The following is an 8,606-nucleotide window of genomic DNA, read 5'->3' on the forward strand; positions in this document are numbered from 1 at the left end:
ACAGTGTCCATGGACCACGACTGTCCACTGAATGGCCCAGAGCTCCCATCTTCATTCTTCTCAACATGCAGCAAGACTGTGAAACAACAACGACTAACTCCGGAGGATCAGGTCTCGGACCGTCACTGTTAAAACAGCTGGCTTTCATTAGGTTATGTAGTGATGGGAAATGATATTGTCTTCAAAGCCCACAAGGTTTCATCTCATAAAATGTCTATATTATCACTATAAGTCTCACATTGAAGACCTAGAGGTTTTGGTTTTGAGTTTGTTATATGAAATGATAATCAAGATAACAAAATCCCATCATAAATCTGCTTGTGTTGTCTAATATATACCATTAGTTATGCGGTAATTCGTAAAACAAAATGGTTTAATTTGTGTAACAGAGCGTGGATCCATACAAGTCACCAGGGATTACCTCCCCTTGTTTCCTGCCAAAATAGTTGCTCGCCTGATATCATGGAAGCGATCAACATATGAGGATTTCAGTGTGCTTCCTCACGCACGCTCTGCCATCACTGCCCGGCCTGGCTGGGGAGTCAGATCTCTACTTTACAGCTGTCATGGAGAGATCTTCGGGGTGAGTCTATTCTCTTTTACCCCATTCATGGAGAGATCTTCTGGTGAGTCTGTTCTCTTTTACCCCATCCGACCTATTTTTGTAGTTACATAATTTCATATTTTCATGTCTAAGAGCTTTCTTCACTGTGATTCAGTTTAATGATTAAGAGATAAAGATTCAACTGTACCTGTGCTTGAAATATTTTTACAGAGATGATATTTTTTGCTTTACATCTGTAATTGCTTGCTAAATATGCAAAAAAAAAATGCATCCTAAAATAAGTTGGTGGGCGTAGAGTGTTGGTACATTTGTACATCACGTCCTAGTGGTATTCATCAGCTTTTACACCATCAGAACACCGACATCTGTGAGATGGAAATCAGTAATAGACAGAGTTATTTAGGTGGTGAACTATTGCACAATTTTTTTGCACAATTTTTCTACAATTGCTTAATATTTACCTTTTCAGCCAAGATGACAGTACAGGTGGTGCTAACAGCTAACTATCCAGAGGTAGTGCCCGTGGTTTGTTGTTAGTGTTACAGTGGCAGACAAATAGGACAGCCCTGAATGACTCTCATATACAGGTAAGATATACACAGATAATATAGGTAATACACTACAGGTAATATACATACAGGTAGACCACAAGTTGGCTTCATGGTCGGATCATTTCTTTTTATTACACTTGACATAACATCTTATATGTTTCTGTAAAATTTAAATTAATGTGATATAAGTATTGTAATTTTCAAAAAATAAATATAAAATTACTGATGCATTATATAAGTATTGTAATTTAAATTAAAATAAAAAAAACATAAAATTACTAACCCTATTGTAATTTTAAAAAAATAAACCCATAAAATTTCTAATGTGTTATAAGTATTGTATATTTAAAAATAAACCCATAAGATTACTAATGCATTAGAAGTATTGTAGATTAAAAAAAAAACATAAAAATTACTAATGCATTATAAGTATTGTAATTTAAAAAAACCCACAAAATTATTAACCTTATTGTAAAATTAAAAAAAGCAACAACATAATATTACTAATGCATTACAAGTATTGTAAATATAAAAAGAAAAAACATAGAATTACAGCACATATAACTTTAATGGGTAATGCATGCTTTAGTATATAACAACATTTGTGTATCCAGAGGTTTGGCGATATATTGAGTGTTGACAAGAATGATAACAACATTTGTGTATCCAGAGGTTTAGACATATATTGAGAGTTGACAAGAATGATAACAACATTTGTGTATCCAGAGGTTTAGATATATATTGAGTGTTGACATGAATGATGAAACAACATTGTGTATCCAGAGGTTTAGACATATATTGAGTGTTGACAAGAATGATAACAACATTTGTGTATCCAGAGGTTTAGACATATATTGAATGTTGACAAGAATGATAAGAACAATTTGTGTATCCAGAGGTTTAGACATATATTGAGTGTTGACAAGAATGATAACAACATTTGTGTATCAGAGGTTTGGCGATATATTGAGTGTTGACAAGAATGATAACAACATTTGTGTATCAGAGGTTTGGCGATATATTGAGTGTTGACAAGAATGATAACAACATTTGTGTATCAGAGGTTTGGCGATATATTGAGTGTTGACAAGAATGATAACAACATTTGTGTATCAGAGGTTTGGCGATATATTGAGTGTTGACAAGAATGATAAACAACATTTGTGTGTATCCAGAGGTTTGGCCATAAATTGAGTGTTGACAAGAATGATAACAACATTTGTGTATCCAGAGGTTTAGACATATATTGAGTGTTGACAAGAATGATAATAACATTTGTGTATCCAGAGGTTTGGCCATAAATTGAGTGTTGACAAGAATGATAATAACATTTGTGTATCCAGAGGTTTAGACATATATTGAGTGTTGACAAGAATGATAACAACATTTGTGTATCCAGAGGTTTTGGCCATAAATTGAGAGTTGACAAGAATGATAATAACATTTGTGTATCCAGAGTTTATCCATATATTGAGTGTTGACAAGAATGATAACAACATTTGTGTATCCAGAGGTTTAGACATATATTGAATGTTAACAAGAATGATAACAACATTTGTGTATCCAGAGTTTTAGATATATATTGAGTGTTTGACAAGAATGATATTGTTACAGAAGGGATCACTGATATTCTGGTTTTATAGTTATATTATATTTTCTCATACATGGATATCAGGATGGTTGGTAGGGGAAAAGATAACTGTCATACACGCTATATAAAAGTTACTTGGTGAAATTGACTAGCTCCCTACTTTTTTGCAAAAACCCCTCACTTTACCTGGTGTTAGTCTTTCGAGCTAACACATCCCTGAAAGCTAGCACACACCGCCCAGACTCGGCTAATTCCTTTTAATAACCAATGAGTATTCGAGGTGGGTGGACTTGTTTCCAATCACGCCATCAGTTGCTAGGTGACCGTAGCAAATTGGCGGAGCTTAGCTTCCGATCACCGCCATCTCCGTTTTGACATAATCAAACTGACACTGTTGGTATCGATCAGAAAACAGTTACCCTGAACACGTCGTCATGTTTATCTTGTAAGTGAAAGGTTTGTGAAAAATGAAATGGGGTCAGAAGATAATACATTTTATATGTACATGTACGAACAGTTGTTATGTTCATTTTAGGCTACCTGTAAATGGTTTACATCTCAGAAGTTCAACAATACATGTATATAAATGTAGTAATTATGCCGTGCCAAGTGGTATAAAATGTTGAAATATTGAGAAATCATAGTGGAAACAAATTGTAACCTGCGGTTTGAATAGAAGCAAAACAAAATGGAGATGGAATCACAATTATCATCTCGAAATAAATTAAAATGTTTGAAGCTAAGATTATGTAGATCTATTACAATGTTAACTTCTCTCAATCTCAAATGACCATGACCATACGCCACAGTAATATAGCGTATGAGAGAAAAATATCTTTAGTCAAATCAAAGCTTTTGTATGTATTTGGTATATTAAAACAGTTAAAGTATGGGTTGAGTGTTATAGCAAGTTTCTGGTTTCCCTCCAACTTGCCTATTTCCCTCGGCTCCGCCTCGGGAAATAGACAAGTCTCAGGAAACCAGAAACTTGCTATATCCCTCAACCCATACATTAACTGTATACTCTCACATTTTCTTTTTCTCCCACATCCAAAAGAAAAAGTAAAGATCATAGCCTAAACAGAAGCATTTTCACTGCGACATGAGCATGGTTCCATCGTCTGCACGTTAGTATTGATGAAGTCATCGACAATGCACCCCACAGTCACACCGCATGAAGTCATGATGTCATGTATTTGTCTTTTGGGTTCAAAAGGTTAGCGTGTGCAATCTGTCATACCCTAGGGGTTGACAGAGAAATCTCCCACAGCTAAAACCGGTGACAAATCACTGAATGGTGGGAGAATCTATAAGGCTGCACTACCTTGTGGCTGACGTTCTCTTAACTTCAAATTTATTTTCAGGCAATGGAAGAAGAGGTGAACTTGCATTATCAGGAACTTATGAAAGAAAAGTCACATGACCAGATTCTGTCCAATCAAATGCAGCGTTTGATGATGTGTTTTGATATCTATCTGGAGACCGAGGCTCATAACACAGAAAGTGAGGGTCCGGTGGAGATCTCCAAGGAAAAGGTGTTTACCAGGGTCACCAGGTATGTATATATCATATAACACAGGAAGTGAGGGTCCGTCAGAGATCTCCAAGGAGAAGGTGTTTACCAGGGTAACGAGGTATGTATATATCATATAACACAGAAAGTGAGGGTCCGGTGGAGATCTCCAAGGAGAAGGTGTTAACCAGGGTCATCAGGTATGTATATATCATATAACACAGGAAGTGAGGGTCACCAGGGTAACGAGGTATGTATATATCCTATACACAGAAAGTGAGGGTCACCAGGGTAACGAGGTATGTATATATCATAATACACAGAAAGTGAGGGTCACAAGGGTAACGAGGTATGTATATATCCTATACACAGAAAGTGAGGGTCACCAGGGTAACGAGGTATGTATATATCATATACACAGAAAGTGAGGGTCACCAGGGTAACGAGGTATATATATATCATAATAACAAAAAGTAAGGGTCACCAGGGTAACGAGGTATGTATATATCCTATACACAGAAAGTGAGGGTCACCAGGGTAACGAGGTATGTATATATCATAATACACAGAAAGTAAGGGTCACCAGGGTAACGAGGTATGTATATATCCTATACACAGAAAGTTAGGGTTACCAGGGTAACGAGGTATGTATATATCATAATACACAGAAAGTGAGGGTCACAAGGGTAACGAGGTATGTATATATCATATATATAGCACAGAAAGTGAGGGTCTCCGCGGTAACGAGGTATGTATATATCATATACACAGAACGTGAGGGTCTTTTGAAGATTAGTGATCATCACCAGGGTATCCAAGTGCCAGTTTCACAAACATTCCTTCATTTAATATTCTTTATTGGAAAGCATTACAGAAGCAAAATTTCTTTTTTTTCTGGGACCAGATAGGTTCATTTCATGAGATTAAATGGAATGTGTCGGAGTAGACTTTACACTCTACATGATTTTGCCCTTTATGTTACAGAGGTCCAAACTGTACCAAATCCTTCATGATTTGTCCTTTATGTTACAGAGGTCCAAAACGTACCAAACCTTACATGATTTGTCCTTTATGTTACAGAGGTCCAAAACATACCAAACCTTACATGATTTGCCCTTTATGTTACAAGCGAACAAATCGTACCAAATCCTTCATGATTTGTCCTTCATGTTACAGAGGTCCAAAACGTACCAAACCTTACATGATTTGTCCTTTATGTTACAGAGGTCCAAAACATACCAAACCTTACATGATTTGCCCTTTATGTTACAGGCGAACAAACCGTACCAAATCAATCCTTCATGATTTGTCCTTCATGTTACAGGGATCCAAACTGTACCAAACCTTAAAGATTTGTCCTTTATATTACAGGGGTCCAAACCGTACCAAACCCTTCATGTTTTGTCCTTTATGTTACAGTGGTCAAAACCGTACCAAACCTTACATGATTTGTCCTTTATATTACAGGGGTCCAAATCGTACCAAACCCTTCATGTTTTGTCCTTTGTGTTACAGGGGTCCAAACCGTACCAAGCCTTACATGTTTTGTCCTTTATGTTACAGGGGTCCAAACCGTACCAAGCCTTACATGTTTTGTCCTTTATGTTACAGGGGTCCAAACTGTACCAAACCCTTAATGTGTTTTGTCCTTTGTGTTACAGGGTCCAAACCGTACCAAACCCTTCATGTTTTGTCCTTTGTGTTACAGGGGTCCAAACCGTACCAAGCCTTACATGTTTTGTCCTTATATGTTACAGGGGTCCAAACCGTACCAAGCCTTACATGTTTTGTCCTTTATGTTACAGGGGTCCAAACCGTATTAAACCCTTCATGTTTTGTCCTTTGTGTTACAGGGGTCCAAACCGTACCAAGCCTTACATGTTTTGTCCTTTATGTTACAGGGGTCCAAATCGTACCAAGCCTTACATGTTTTGTCCTTTATGTTACAGGGGTCCCAAACCGTATTAAACCCTTCATGTTTTGTCCTTTGTGTTACAGGGGTCCAAACCGTACCAAGCCTTACATGTTTTGTCCTTTATGTTACAGGGGTCCAAACCGTACCAAACCCTTCATGTTTTGTCCTTTATATTACAGGGGTCCAAACCGTACCAAACCTTACATGTTTTGTCCTTTATGTTACAGGGGTCCAAACCGTACTAAGCCTTACATGTTTTGTCCTGAGGTGGGAATCTTTACACATCGGTGAGATAGTCGGCGACATCCGCTCTTGATAAAAAGACCAGACATCTTGTGTTCAGTGACGGCTTCATCCAAGAAAATGCTGCTCAAGAGTACTGTACTGTGAATTTGGTTAATAAAGGCAAACTAAGGACAAGACATTTATTTTAAAACTGACTTACACTTTCTGATTTTTTTTTTTTTTTTTTTTTTGTTCTGAGAGGGATCAGAGAAGATTGTTGTGAATGTCAGAATCCTATTATTGTCTTGTTGTCACAGATGGACATGCTGGTAATAAAGTAAATAACAAGTACGTTATTATTTTGTTGGTTTTCTGTTCCCGGGCAGCTCCTTCAGTGTTTTAATGTTATATAGTGGCTGTATTGTTAGGTGTCTCTCCTCTGTTATCTGTAAAGGAAATATCTGGAAACCTTTGATTATTTTATAGCTTATCTGTCAAAAGGACAAGAACTTCTACCAAACTGGTCCAGAGACCGTATACCAAACTGGTCCAGAGAACTTATACCAAACTGGTCCAAAGAACTTATACCAAACTGGTCCAGAGAACTTATACCAAACTGGTCCAGAGACCTTATACCAAACTGTCCAGAGAACTTATACCAAACTGGTCCAGAGAACTTATACCAAACTGGTCCAGAGACCTTATACCAAACTGGTCCAGAGACCTTATACCAAACTGGTCCAGAGAACTTATACCAAACTGGTCCAGAGAACTTATATCAAACGGGTCCAGAGACCTTATACCAAACTGGTCCAGAGACCTTATACCAAACTGGTCCAGAGAACTTATATCAAACGGGTCCAGAGACCTTATACCAAACTGGTCCAGAGACCTTATACCAATTTGGTCCAGAGACCTTATACCAAACTGGTCCAGAGAACTTCTACCAAACTGGTCCAGAGAACTTCTACCAAACTGGTCCAGAGACCTTAGTTTGGACCTGTAGTACGATGGCATAAGAGTCTACCAGTTACAAAAAAATGACATTTACCTCCTGTCAAGATCAGATAGGGTCAAATAGGCTAAAATCTTAAAATTACTTCTTGCCAATAACTAAGAGACTAGAGACCTGATGTAAGACAATTGTGTTTTAGGATGAAGGGCTATTATCGAATGAATAAACTTTACCTTTAATCAAGGTCATAGAAATCTCAATGTCATTTTTGTTGATAACTAAGGGGCCTTGAGCCATGATATTTGGCCTGTATCATGCAGATACCAGAGCTAACAAGTTTGTTAATATACATGAACTTTATTCAAGGTTACAGAGAGATCCAATAGGCTAAAATCAACAACTGTTTGCCCATGAACGTAGAGACCAGATATTGATCGTGTACTAGAAACGAATATGCATACCCAACCTACTATACCTCTGGGCCGGACGACACCATTATCATTCTATACATGTAAGTCTATAACATGGAGCTGCTCTATTGTAGCCAGTACGTCATGTACGTGCTCAAATGAATGGCTACAAAGTTTGTTCAAATAGCCTTTACATTTTTCCATTTTAATACATGCACTAAATCTTTACTAGTAAATAATTCCTAGGCCTATAGCCATGATATTGACCGATCGCCAGGTGTAATATAGCCACGCCTCGTGCTCCCAAACACACGTGTTTCTGCACACACTATACAAAATACAAAGTCACGTGCGGTTTGATTGACAGCTGGCGATCCGTCAATTGGGCCTTTACTAGTAACATGCTGGGATGTGAGCTACCATGTCTAATGGAATGAATGACATTGACCTTCACTCAAGGTCACAATGATCAACTAGGATACAATCTTGCAACAACTTCTTGTCAATGACTAAAAGACTAACAGTATAAAAAAAGTACAATATCGGGCCGCTAAAATGCATGGATTAATAAAAGGTTTAGACATTTGTTTAAAATGACCTTGACCTTCATTGAAAGTCACAGGTTGGTAAATCCCCCCGCTAACCGCACCTAACCTTTTAATTTTACTCCCAATATTTCACCTGTCCATAGCATGATGGGATAAGTTGCTACGTTTTATCACATAATCCGCCTGATACATGTATCTAGTGATTGTCACTCGTGTAATGTGACCTTAACCATTTATATAACGATCCCATGACAAACAATAGATTAACGTAAAAAAAAAAAACACGACGTGACGTCAGGATTTCGAGGATGGTGGCCAACGCCAGAATTTCGC

The 8,606-nt window shown here is 37.5% G+C and overlaps 1 long non-coding RNA gene across 3 annotated transcripts; it reads left to right on the forward strand.

The window, feature by feature from the left end:
• Window positions 1–379: 379 nt before the first annotated feature.
• Window positions 380–6,883, forward strand: LOC138332400 (uncharacterized). 3 transcript variants are annotated; one of them, XR_011209832.1, is made up of 4 exons: window positions 380–626; window positions 1,035–1,152; window positions 4,072–4,262; window positions 6,363–6,883. It is a non-coding gene; the product is annotated as an uncharacterized lncRNA (long non-coding RNA). The 3 variants fall into 3 exon arrangements; XR_011209833.1 differs by lacking the exon at window positions 6,363–6,883 and adding an exon at window positions 5,736–5,772; XR_011209834.1 differs by lacking the exon at window positions 6,363–6,883 and adding an exon at window positions 5,592–5,609.
• Window positions 6,884–8,606: the final 1,723 nt, after the last annotated feature.

Source organism: Argopecten irradians, chromosome 9, assembly GCF_041381155.1.
Source record: "Argopecten irradians isolate NY chromosome 9, Ai_NY, whole genome shotgun sequence".
NCBI lineage: Eukaryota > Metazoa > Mollusca > Bivalvia > Pectinida > Pectinidae > Argopecten > Argopecten irradians.